This window comes from Melozone crissalis, unplaced genomic scaffold (assembly GCF_028551555.1).
Source record: "Melozone crissalis strain CALT ecotype California unplaced genomic scaffold, PUWL_Pcris_2 ptg000016l_1, whole genome shotgun sequence".
Lineage (NCBI taxonomy): Eukaryota > Metazoa > Chordata > Aves > Passeriformes > Passerellidae > Melozone > Melozone crissalis.
Genome location: NW_026535794.1, coordinates 57,860,019 through 57,873,729, shown reverse-complemented (window position 1 = coordinate 57,873,729; position 13,711 = coordinate 57,860,019). Strand labels below are relative to the sequence as shown.

General features: G+C 47.2%; 1 long non-coding RNA gene across 1 annotated transcript in view; it reads right to left on the bottom strand.

The window, feature by feature from the left end:
* Positions 1-12,144: 12,144 nt before the first annotated feature.
* Positions 12,145-13,711, bottom strand: part of LOC128935334 (uncharacterized) — a 35,933-nt gene continuing 34,366 nt past the window's right edge. Inside the window, exon 3 of the long non-coding RNA XR_008482940.1 lies at positions 12,145-12,330. This is a non-coding gene — a long non-coding RNA (uncharacterized LOC128935334). The remainder of the gene's footprint in view (positions 12,331-13,711) is intronic.

Here is a 13,711-nt window from a genome sequence, read left to right as displayed (position 1 = left end):
AACAGCCTTGCCTTTCAAGGGAGAGAGGGAGATGAGACAAGGAAGCAGAAGGAAGAGAAGCCCTAGCCTAGGTCTGTGTCAGCATGTCAAGGAGGACAAATCTCAACACATTCGCTTCTGAACAGTCATCATGGTATAGTCATTTCTAAAAACCTATTTTCATTTAGTCATCAACCTATAGTCATTTCTGAAAACCAGCCTGTGGTGGGGTCAATGACTGCTCAGGACATGCCTTGACATGAAGACAGCAAGGTTGTCATTATGTGGAGATTCTGGTGAGGAAGATGAAATGGACTACAGCCAATAAACTACAAGTCTAGATGTTCAGCATGTGTCTGCTGCATACACATTGTACCCTTTTGTGTGAAGTATTTTCTGGAGTTCCTGATTTTTAAAGAAGCTGTTCCTAGGTATTTCAAATGCCATTGGGGTTACAATCCCTGCAAGCAGGAGCAGTAGTTTAATACAGTTCTGTGTACACCTCCAGAAGGCTAGGGAGGAGTCATAAGGTGCTGCAGACACCATCAATTGCACCACACTGTGATGCCCTCTCTCTTTGGGTTCCTTCCTTTCTTTCCTTCCTTACATAAAGCCCTTACAGACAAGCAGAAAAAAAAAAAATCATCCACCAATATGTGCTTTCATTTTAAAAAATGCTTGTTGCTAGGGACAGTTTTTAGAAACATCCTTCCAAAAGCTAGGTTTGGGCATGAAATTGAAAATAGAATCCAAACTTGTGACAGATAAAAAGTAAACGATACCATGAGACAGTCTAAAAGAATTTGAGGAATAGCTTGCATAAGGAATAAAATCTAATAATAAATCCCCTTTCAAACACACACTTCAGGCCCTGGCTGTAGGCCTGACAGACTCCAGTACCAGGAAAATTGAAAGAAATGTAAAAGAGTATACAAAGTAAATAACAGAAAATCTAAAATGATTTGTTACATCTGTGTTCACTATGGCAGAGATGGATGAGATTCCCAAGCCAGCTCTTCTTTTTTATGAGGGGACTCAGTGGGGGTTGTGTCTTGAAAGATTCCATATGTAACATATAGGTTATGAAACATATAGTCAAAATTAATAATAATAAATCACAAGGACCAGACAGTATATAACCAGCAATTCTAAAAGAATTCAAGAGTAAACTACAAACTGTCCTGAAAAACCTCTAGTACAAAACTGGTTTGGTAGCAGAAGGCAGGGTTGTATCTGCTACAGCTGACTCTTGAAAGCTGATTTTAAAAGAATAAGTTGCCATAAGACAGCTAGAAAAGTACAGTCCTAATATCCATAGCAGGCAATTTAGTGGAAACTGTAAAATAGATTAGAATTGACTAACACGTGCATAAAGATGATGTAATAGGGATGAGTCATAAGGGCTTTTGTAAAGGGAAGAGCTGCCTCACGAACTCACAGTCCTACTGAAATACTTAGTAGTCCGTCATGGCTAAGGGACGTAGGTCCTGTAATACTGACCATCGATTTCTGGAGGCAATTTGAAGAGGTCAGCCATCAAAAACTCTTAAAAGGTACACTGCCAAGAAATAAATAATTGCAAGTGTAAATAACTGAATGAAAGACAGCAAATAAGACAGTCAATAGTCCTTTTTCACAGGAAAAGGAAGATACCAATAGAATCCCATGAGAAAGTGTTTTGGAACCTTGATCGGTGCAACATATTTCTCGAGGTTCTTGAAATGGCACTGTCAGAGTCTGCTCACTCTGTGTTATTTAGGGAAATGTAGGCAATGGCAGGCTGAGAAGAACTGCAAGCAGAAGAATCTTTGAGCACTGGGTATATGGGCAAAAAGATAGAATTTGGGGGAGCTCATTGTAAAGCACAGTGTTGCGGTGTGTCTTAAGCTTCCGGGTCCCTTCCCCAGGTGTGCCAATACCCCCTCTCCCTTCCCCCTCGCCCCTTGCTGAGTGAGTCCTGTCAATCAGGCTTACATTTCAGCAAGGCGTCGTGTGGTTGGTCAAGTTCAAAGGATGCCCCTCAGGCCCAGGGGTCATTGGCCTGTCTGGGTGTCATCTTCCCCTGTGACCCCGCCCCTCTCACCTGGTTGGTGGCTCAACTGTACCTCCCCTCCCCCTGTCCCTGAGCTTAAAAGGTGAATCAGACCATGCGGCCGAGATTCTGTTGGAGCAGTTGCCCACGTTCAGGCCTCTGTAACCATGGAATAAACCTCTGGATATTAAACCCTCCAGCAGAATCCATCTCCTTTTCCTCCTCACCATCGCCTGAAGCTTTCCTCCTGAGGTAAACGGAGTTCCTAACAAGCCTGGACTTGTTCAGTGCCCAGCTGCAACCACCAGCAAGCCAAGGTATCTCTGGGGTGATTACACCACAGTTGCTGCCTTTGGCCCAGCAGCGAGGGTCAGACTGGCCCAGGCACCATCTAACTGGTAATATTGGGATTCAGATTCCAATATTTGGCGTCCCTGAGGCGGGCAAAGCGACTCTGCAGCCCGAGAACGGACTCCCAGTACCGCGGAGAAGCTTCTGGCAGCCGTGCATCCAGCTGGAAGGGCTTTGGTTGCATCGCCCTCAGCTAGAGACTTTGGGAGTATTCCCATTAGAAGTTTCGTGGACTGTTTGGCACCTCTGGAAAGCCCAGCTCCTTTGTGGTGAGCAGATTTTCCAGAGGAAGAACAGGGGAGCCTCTCTCGCCCATAGAGAGGTCCTGTTCCGGTGAGGAGACCTGCCTGAACCCCAGCCAGCTACAGCTTCCATTTCGGGTGAGTATCTCTGCTCTCGGTAGAGCAGAAGCTAAAAAACAGACTCTGCCGTGAGTTCTGTTCCTTTTTTGCCTTTGCATTTTTGGCTGCGCAGCCCCACAGACGGGAATTCATTGCGCTCTAGCCTTTAGCTCTCTGCCACGTGTTTCACTGTCTTTTGGAATTCGCGCCGGAGCGGGAGTGATTTCTGCCCTTCCCCCCGGCTTGGAAGCTCAGCGTGCTCGGCTCTGTCCACGTGGTCGGGGGACTCTCTTTCTCTCTCTGTGCGGGGTGGGGGGTGTTCTCTGCACACGCGGCACGGGAGGCCCTGGTTTCGGCTTGCCACGTGGCGTGGCTGCTCTCTCAGCTCCGCGGGGAGGCTGCATTCCACGGCGGGGGAGGCTTTGTTTCTGCCTCAGCTTGGCAGGGCGTGCCCTGCTGCTGCTGCCCGGGAATTTTAAAAGCAGTATATACAGCTGCATTGTGAAGCTTTTGTCTGCTCGTTATCGCTTTCTTATCTGTGGTTTTATTTAGAAATCGGTAGCTGATTTTGGCTTTGTTTTTGGTCAAGCGGGATTTAGCACCTTGCCTTTTACATCTAACATGGGTTCGAAACTCAGCATTGTACAAAAAGGAGTGTTCTATAATATTGTTAGCATTTTAGTCAGTGGTAATGTGAAGTTCTCAAAAGGAAAATTGAAACAGTTTATGAGATGGCTTTTTCTGCACTTCCCAAAAATCTCCCCTGAAGAAATCCACAATATTCAATTCTGGGATAAAGTTGGGAATGAATTGATAACCTTAGGACAATCTGGCAATGTACCCTCAGCTAAATTTGTGTTCTGGAGTTTACAAATTCGAACAGCATTGCTCAAACAAAAGGAAATGGAGAAAAAGCCAAACGCCAAGCCATGTACCTCTGCTCTCCCTGTTTCTCCCTCTCCTAGCTCTAAAACCCCTAAACCTCTTACCCCAAAACCTGGTATTTTAAAGAGAGCACACTCATTGGGAAGTCGACTCCCAGAGTCTGCTGAAATGCCTGAGTTGTCCTGTCCACAAGGCCCTGGCCAGGCTGCGTGGAACCTTTCCCAGTCCCCTGTGTCCCCTCCTCTGAAACCCACAGCACGCATCAGCTTTCCAGAGAGCAGTGATGCCCAAAATGGCCCCCAGTCCCTAGGGGGTCCACAAGATGGTGGATGCCACGTGGCATCTTCCCAAACCTGGTCTTCTCCTTCCCAAAATCCTCCTAAGCATCCCAAAATTCCAGGCTCATCCCCCTCTCCTCCTGTTCCTCGTGACACCTTCCCCCCTCCCTTTCCTGCAGTACCCTCAGCTCCCCCCCTCTACTCCTCCCAGGGGGCGTCTGCTGACGTGATGTCACCAGGTGTCCCCGCCCCCCTGCCAGCCCCTTGACCCCGCCTCTTGTTCCCACAGTGTCCCCGCCCCTTGCCAGCTCCCTGTTTCCGCCCCCTGTACCCATTGCGTCCCCGCCCCCTCCCCGGGTTCCCACGGTGAGGACACACCCACTGCCTCTCCCCAAACCTGTATCTGATCCCAATGCTTCCGATTCAAGGGATACAGAGCAGGGAACAGCAGATTCAATGCATAGTCCCATGTTGTCACTGGCTCCTGTTACCTTTCAGCCTGCAACTCAGGGAGGAGCAAACCCAACAGCTAATTGGAGTTCTTTTGGACAACAATTGATTAGAGAGATCTGTAAATCGCATAAAGAATATGGTCCACACAGTCCATATTTCCGTGGCCTTTTAAATTCTGAACTGAGTAGGACTGTGGTGATCCCACATGATTTAAAACAGCTTTTTTCCTGTCTCATGACCTCCACGGAATTCAAATTATGGGAATTAGCATGGAAACAACTGCTAAAAGATGCTCTCCCAGGCTTGCATGCTGATCCAAACACAGCGAAAGACAGCAGTGGTAACCCTATTACCATTGAGCACCACTGTGGTGAGGGCCAGTGGTCTTCACCCTGAATCCCAGCTACTGCAATTCCTGCAGAAACACTCGAGAAAGTAAAAGAAGCAGCTAAAAAAGCATTCTTTTCCCTCCAACCTGAGGGGCCTTTTGAGCCCTATAGTAAAATTAAACAGCTACCATCAGAGCCTTTTGTGAAATTTGTAGAAAAGTTAACCAGAGCCATTGAAATACAAGTTAAAAAAGAGAATGCTAGAGGAGCAATTTTAGAGGAAATGGCATTTACAAATGCAAATGAACAGTGTCAAGCGGCAATCCTGAGCCTTCCTGTAGAACCTCCCCCCAGCCTAAAAGATATGCTTCTAGTCTGTAACAGGAAAGTGCCTCTGATGATTGTGGCTGAAGACACCAGACCAAGGCTGCTGCCAAGACCACCTCAGCGTGTCGCCGTTGCCAGCCCTGCGCCCATTCCCTCAGCACAGCAGTACCCTGGGAAGCAGCGGAAACCAGCAATGGTTGAGCCCACAAAACCATGCCTGCTTTGTAGCAACCTTGGGCACTGAAGTAACCAGTGCCCCCTGAAAAGGGAATTTGATGAATTTAGAAATGGCAGGGGAGGAGAACTACAAGCCCTCCCTGGGGGTCAACAACAACAAAAAAACTGAAAAGGGAGTGCCCGCCTTCCAGGCGTGCAGACACAAAAAGAGCAGGCCAAGGGAATAAGGGTAGCAAAACAAACCAAGCGCGCGATAATATTAATATTTGTGTAAGTGAAGCAGGTGCTTCAAAGACCAAGTCTGCTGGTACACTGTTGAAAGTGAAACAAAATAACCTTTGTTATGATTTAAGTGATCCTGTGTTAACCACGTCTTCTGTGAATGAGCCTTACAGGTTGCAGCTGACAGAGTCACTCCACCTGAAGGACACTGACTTGCATTTTGTCTCTGTAAATCCTGAACAGAAGGGTACTTGGAACCGAATTTGTTGTAAGTACATCGTCACTGGGGACACCAAACACACACCACAAGAGATCGAAATTGCTCCGGGAATGACAACATCAGATCCTGAGCAATTCGTTCTCGGCCTGCACTGTTTCCACCCACCCCTGTTTCTTCCCAAGGGACAAATTGTTGCACAAGCTATCCCTGTGCCATCTTTACCTGAAAATGTCGAAAAACAAGGGCCCACAGTCGCCCGGGTCCAGGTTATTGGGAAAGACAACCCAAATTATGGTGTAATGTCAGTGGGGGTGGGGAGTCAAAACGCATTGAGATGCTTGTAGACACAGGTGCAGACTGCACAGTGATCCCAGTGATCCCAGTGCTGTGTGGCCAGCACATTGGCCTTTGCAAAATGTTGCCGGTCACCTTCAAGGTGTAGGAGGTCTGCAATTGGCAAGACAATCCAAAAGCATTATTCAATTCGAGGGACCAAACGGACAATTGGCAAATATCCATCCATTTGTGTTAGATTATTCGGAACCTTTGTTAGGGAGAGATTTAATGGCCCAGTGGGGTGTCACAATTGATATTCCAGACTCTCCACAGCATATTTGTACAGCAGTAATTGAACAACAGCGCCCCACCCAAAAACTTAAGTGGAAAACAGACAAACCAGTTGATGTGAAACAGTGGCCGCTCAGTAAACAAAAAATAAAGGTGCTTGAGGAACTAGTAGAAGAGCAACTAAAAAAGGGCCACATTGTGGAGACCATGTCCCCATGGAACTCTCCAGTGTTTGTCATCCAAAAAACTGACAAAAAGAGATGGCGGCTCCTCTGCGACCTCCGACGAATTAATAATGTAATTGAAGACATGGGTTCTCCCCAACCTGGTATGCCATCCCCAACAATGCTTCCCCAAGATTGGAAATTAGCTGTTATTGATATTAAAGATTGTTTTTTCCAAATCCCCTTGCACCCTGATGATGCACCACATTTTGCATTCTCAGTCCCCTCCATCAATTTATAAGCCCCTATGAAAAGGTACCATTGGACCGTTCTTCCTCAGGGACTCAAGGTATCTCCAGCTATCTGCCAGTGGTATGTCTCTTCCCTGCTTTCCCCAGTACGTGCAGCCGCAGAGAAGGCCATCATCTATCATTATATGGATGATATCCTTGTGTGTGCCCCCAATGATGATTTACTCACACATGCGCTTGACCTAACGATCGATGCATTGATTGTTGCAGGGTTCGAGCTCCAGGAAAAGAAAATTCAAAAGATGCCACCTTGGAAGTATTTGGGCTTAGAAATTGGAAATAGGACCATTGTTCCTCAAAAACTAGAAATCAATCCAAGGATCAAGACCCTTGCGGATGTCCACAAGCTGTGTGGGTCTTTGAATTGGGTAAGACCATGGCTCGGTCTGACTAACGAAGACCTTGCCCCTCTTTTCAATTTATTGAAAGGGGGAGAGGACCCAGGTGCTCCTAGGTCTATTACCCCAGAGGCACGGAAAGCTCTAGAAAAGGTTCAGATTGCAATGTCCACAAGACAGGCCAACCGATGCCGGCCTGACCTGCCATTCAAATTTATCATTCTAGGTAAGTTGCCACACCTCCATGGAATTATTTTCCAGTGGGAGGAAAAACAAACACCTAAGGCAAAGAACACACCAAAAAAGGACCAGGACCAGAGGGACCCTCTCTTGATCATAGAATGAGTTTTCCTCTGTCACAAAAGGTCCAAGAAACTGACAAAGCCTCAGGAGCTGGTAGCAGAAGTGATCCGGAAAGCAAGGACCCGAATCAGGGAGTTAGCAGGATGTGATTTTAAGTGCATTCACATTCCAGTTGAGTTAAAATCAGGTCAAAATACTATGAAAATACTGGAACAATTGTTTAAAGAAAATGAAGTGTTGCAGTTTGCTCTGGATTCCTACTCAGGACAAATTTCAGTAGCGCGGCCCGCTCACAAATTGTTCGAACAAGATGTTCAATTTACCTTAAAATTAAGAAGTGCTCTAAGTAGGAGACCTTTAAAAAGGGCTCTGACTGTCTTTACAGATGCATCCGGGAGGTCCCACAAGTCTGTTATGACTTGGAAGGATCCTCAAACCCAGCAGTGGGAGACGGACATTGCTGAGGTGGAAGGTTCACCTCAGGTTGATGAATTGGCTGCGGTTGTTAGGGCTTTTCAAAGGTTCTCAGAACCATTTAATCTGATTACAGACTCTGCATACGTGGCAGGAGTAGTATCCAGCGCAGATCAAGCAGTACTGCAAGATATGTCTAACATCACACTTTGCGAATTGCTCTCAAAACTGGTAAAGTTAGTCACTCACCGAGAGCAGCCATTTTATGTGATGCATGTCAGGTCACACACTGACTTGCCAGAGTTTATCGCTGAAGGCAACAGAAGGGCAGATGCTCTTGCTGCACCTGCAGTGATGGCCACTCTCCCAAATGTTTTTGAACAGGCAAAAATCAGCCACCAGCTTTTCCACCAAAATGCACCTGGCCTGGTTCGTCAGTTTAACATCACTCAAGAACAGGCCAAAGCGATTGTGGCCACATGCCCAAATTGCCAACAACATGCACTCCCTACAGTGAGTACGGGAGCAAACCCAAGGGGACTGAACAGTTGTGAACTGTGGCAAACAGATGTAACACACATACAGTCTTTTGGACGGCAGAAATATGTTCACGTTAGCGTAGATACCTTTTCTGGAGCGGTCTATGCTTCTGCCCACACAGAAGAATCATCTATTGATGCTATTAAGCACCTCTTACAGGCTTTTTCTTTCATGGGCATCCCCAAGGAGCTGAAAACTGATAATGGGCCTGCTTACAAATCCAAGGAATTCGGGAGCTTCCTGCAGCAATGGGGAGTAGAGCACAAAACTGGCATCCCCTACTCCCCTACAGGTCAAGCCATTGTAGAAAGAACTCACCGTGATATTAAAAGGGTCCTGGACCAGCAACAACAGGTTCTGAAGGTAGAACCTCCCCACATACGGTTATCCAGGGCGCTATTCACAATCAATTTTCTGAATTGTTCTTTTGACAGCCTGAACCCACCCATCCTACGCCACTTTGGGGGAGCAATCATAAGTTAATGAAAGAAAAACCTCCAGTTTTAGTAAAGGACGCTGAGACTTGGAAAATGGTGGGACCTTACAAATTGGTTACCTGGGGACGTGGATACGCCTGTGTGTCCACCCCCTCTGGTTTAAGGTGGGTTCCTTCCAAATGGGTAAAGCCCTATGTTCCCAAAGTCTCAGAGAAATCTACAGAAGCACTCCAGGTTGCTCATGCTGCCTGGAGAAGGAAACGCTGCACGCGTTCTCTGGAGGAAATTCCATTTAAGCCTCCTATCTGGAATAGTTTGTAATATATGTTTGTTTCAAGTTTTTGTACCAGTTTAGATCCCACTGTTCGTGTGTAGCCTCGAGACACCGTGAGACCGAGCCTGCTTCTTGTCCCACTCGTGATCATCCCACCTGCGATCTCCTGCATAGTCCCTCAGCTCAAAGCACATATGGACTACCTTGGCAAAGGTTCTCAGACATCAACAGAGAAACTGACAACTGGCTGAATGGACTGTTCAAAGGCTGGGGACTCTCGGGGTGGTTGGAATATATTCTGAAAACTGTGTTTTTAGTGCTGTTTATTTTAGTTATAGTTATTGTAGTTAGCATTGTTTTTGGACTAATCAAACGCATGGTCCTCAAGTTAATTTCAAGCTTATCTCCCCCCTCCTGAGGTCTACCATTTGGAAGCCCTCAGTGCTCCAATGGATGACCTGGAGGCCTCAGTGGAAAACACTGACCCTCCTGTAGAGGAAGAACCGATTTACCAACCATGGTTTGGCAATCATTCTGCACCACAAACACAGTCCTTTTTAAACAAAACTAGGGGGAGATGTTGCGGTGTGTCTTAAGCTTCCGGGTCCCTTCCCCAGGTGTGCCAATACCCCCTCTCCCTTCCCCCTCGCCCCTTGCTGAGTGAGTCCTGTCAATCAGGCTTAACATTCCAGCAAGGCATCGTGTGGTTGGTCAAGTTCAAAGGATGCCCCTCAGGCCCAGGGGTCATTGGCCGGTCTGGGTGTCATCTTCCCCTGAGACCCCGCCCCTCTCACCTGGTTGGTGGCTCAACTGTACCTCCCCTCCCCCTGTCCCTGAGCTTAAAAGGTGAATCAGACCATGCGGCCGAGATTCTGTTGGAGCAGTTGCTCACATTCAGACCTCTGTAACCTTGGAATAAACCTCTGGATATTAAACCCTCCAGCAGAATCCATCTCCTTTTTCTCTTCACCATCGCCAGTAAACGGAGTTCCTAACAAGCCTGGACTTGTTCAGTGCCCAGCTGCAACCACCAGCAAGCCAAGGTATCTCTGGGGTGATTACACCACAGTTGCTGCCTTTGGCCCAGCAGCGAGGGTCAGACTAGCCCAGGCACAATATAACTGGTAATATTAGGATTCATATTCCAATAGCACAGCATGTGGGAAAAAGCCATCTCACCTTCACATTTAAAAGGAAGAGCCCTGAGCTGTTACAAGACAGGTAGTTGTCTGAAAATGTCTTATCTATGCTCAGTAGTGTGGGAAAAAAAAGCAAATTAAATTATTAAACTTTTCTTAGAAATGAGTAAAGAATCAGTAGAGATAACATCAAGACAGTGTATAAAATGAGAAATATTGTACACAAACCTGGGTCCTCCTTCTCAGAGGACAAAGGAATGGGGAAACAACTTTGAGAGGTGACATAGAATTAAAGATCATTTAGAGTCCTGTCCAGGAAGCAGTGACAGAGCACTTAAACTACCAAAAACGTTTGAAGCTGAAAACCATGTTACTAATAACATGATACTATTAAGTAACACAATGACCAGTTTGGTTTGAGAAATCTGAGTGTCAGTAAAAAGACAGTGGCCCCGATGAGAGTCTCAGACATGAATTTTCAGATGTTGAAATTCTGTACCCACTTCTGATTTCTGAGGTGCATAGCACAAGCTGATCCTGCCTTTGCTTCTGGTGTCCTAGGTGCTAACTGTGTTTTTCATGCTTATGGAAGACAAGTTCTGAAGTCCTCACATAGCCCTGTTACCCAGACAAAAATAGGTGGCCTGCAGCAACTGTTCCCTTCTGCACACTGCTGAGAAACCAGACCAGTCCCACATGGCTCCAAATAGCTCGCACCTTGGTTTGAAGACTTCAGCAAGCAGCAGTTCTGCTGTCCAAGGAGGAAGAAATAAGCAGGGGACCTGAATAGGTGGTGAAAGCTGTCTGGTTTGTGTTAAGAAACTTTTATGAAACTCTCTGGTAGTCACACTCCCAATGGCAGAGGTCTTAACTCCTAGGACTGAAGCTGCTTTACAGTAAGTGGCTCCAATGAGTTGCAGGTGGCCCCACTTGACAGACCCCATGACATGCAGTCAGACCTGGTTTCCTTCCCAGTTTGACCCTAGATTTTCCATAATGGAGTCTCAGATGTTGAGTTCCAAAAAGCAATTTATTCACAGAACAGTAACTCAGAAACGTGTTATCCAAAAGGGTCAGCATTTCACAGCCTCTTGTCTCAGGCTCGTACCCAGAGCTCAATCTGCATCTCAATTTGCTCTTAGGTCATGTGGAGGGGGGCAGCAGGCAGGAGACAGAGACCACTTACCCCCAAGTTCATGTGGCAACAGAGAGATTTTATTTCCCAAGCCCTCCCTTATATAGGGCATTTGAAAGATCTGGTCTGGATGCTATCATTGGTTTGAACTCCGTGCCCCTTGAGGTTCTGGCCAGTGAGATGCCTGCGGCCTTTGGAGATATATGATTGGGCAAGAACCCTGTCAATCACGGTAGCAGCTAGCAAACTGGTCTACATGGACCAGATGTATTCCTCAACAGTTTGGATAGCAGCAAATGTGGTAGAAATGTGCATCCCTAGAGACAGCACATTGTGTTACCAGGAACTAAGCATACATCACTGTTACAGTACAAGCTGGCTTATACTGGGCAATTAATTTGGCTATAAATAAGAAACCCAGCTTGGTTCCATAAACAGGTCCCTGGCTGAGCGATGATAGGATAGATTTGAATACACAGGGACTTCACCCAATCACGTTCCACCCTAAGCTGCAGGGTCCCCACCCTCTTACTAGTCGGGGAGCTAGGTGGTGTTAAAGTCAGACCAATGAGCTGTCTAGACCAAGAGATTCAAAACCTGCTATTTAAGGAGAGTGCGGACAATAAAACATGCTGTTGTCGCATGAAGACCTAGAGTATATGTTGTCTGTGTCTCCGACCACCGACTCCATGTAACAGATCTCAGTCTGGAGGTATAAAGTATCATTTTAGTGTGGCATTCATAGGGAGGTAAGGAACAGGAGATGTGCATGGCATATTAGGAAGATACGGTGGCACATAGGACCAAAGGCCTTCATGCAAAAGGACTCCTGGCAGCTGACTTCTGTTATGATCCACTTATTAAAATTATTAGAGACATGCCTCTGCTTGAATTAAGGTGCAAATGAGACCATACGCTGAAGTCAGTAGTATCAATTTTATTTAACAGTGAATATGAGGGGGAGAGGGGAGAGTGTGAGAGACAGAAATAAGAGAATAGTGGGGGACAGAAAGAGAGTGACAGAGATGACAGATTGAGTAGAAAATATCACCACCCCCTGGATCCCAATGGTGTCCCCATTGGTCCTCTTCTGGTCTTCTTGGTAGTGAGAGTCCTGCAAAACAGAGTTCAGTGGATTAATATACCTTTGGGCCAGATGGATATGCCGAGCTACCTCCCCTGGGAGCAGGGGGCAAGTTTGACATTGTCTCTTGCAACAGACTCTGCATCTGTTGCATCAGTTTGCATAGTGGGCAGTCCTCTGGTGCAAAGCCTCAGGAATGAGTCTGAGGGACTCTTTCAGGGTTTAATGGTTTATGAAACCTCCTCAGCTACCTCTCATATGAATGTCCTGTGTGGATGGGGCCTTCCCAGGGTGTGGGGGATGTCGTGGTTTGACCGGAAATGGGACATCTGGGATATTTTGTTTTGCTGTGATTACCAATGGGTAATTGGAATTTAAGATGGGCACTTAGTTTGACCAGTGGGACATTTGGATCCGCCTCTTGAGACTACGAACTCAAGGGGTTAAAAGCAGGGCTCTTGGCCTTCGGAGCCCTCTTGGGATTTCCGGCGTGAAGAAGTCTCTCCCCCGGCCCAGTTTCTGGCTGGGCTGGGGGAGGGGAGAGCCACGTGGCCCATCTACGGTAGGCCCGGGTTCGGAGGAAGGGTGGCAGACCCTTGAGCGACCAGTTTATTCCCCCCCCCCCCCCAGAGAATGCAGCCCGTGCTCGAACTGTATATCTTGAAACTTGATATCATGTGCCGGCAGGCAGCACGGCTGGGAGGAGAAAGGGGGGGGCAGCGGGCAGTCCGGCCGCCTGGGAGAACTTTTAACCCTTTGGGGAATGAAGGCTTCGCAGAACATTGCTTTTCCTGGGAAAGGGACAGGAGTGGAAGATGAAGGAAGAAAATCAGGCCAGTAAGGAGGGTCTGGCAAAGGGAGAAGAGAGATGTTGAAGGAATGGAGGAAGATGGAGTGGCAGTTTTTGCTGGACTCTTTTTTGTTGTATTTCCATGGACTGTTTCCTGGTGAGGCAGAGGCTGTATTGCAGGGGGAAGCGGAGGCTCGGCGTCAAGAGAGTTTGGTTTTGAGACCCCTCGGCCCCAGGGGGTATAGAAGACATGGTGGGGGGGACAGAGGTCCCAGGATTGTGACTGTACTCTGCTTGGAACGAGACGAGGCATTCTTAAAAGGCCCTGAAGGCAGGCCCCTGCCCCATCCCATGCCAGGTGGTGAGAGCACCTCGGCATGGAAAGGAGATGTCACGAGATAGCAAGATACCGGGCGGATTGCTGATTGTGACAAGAAGTCCGTGGCACAAGGAAGGACTCCGTCTATCCCTTATGAGCTGAAGATTTGATTTTTTTTTCCAAAGGGTGGTGCCAGACCGAGTGTGGATAATTTTTTGGGAAATGTAAATGTGTTTGGGAATTTGGTGGGAGGAGGATAAGGAAGTGTTTCTGTGTAGTTTTCATTCTCCTTGTTTTTTTCC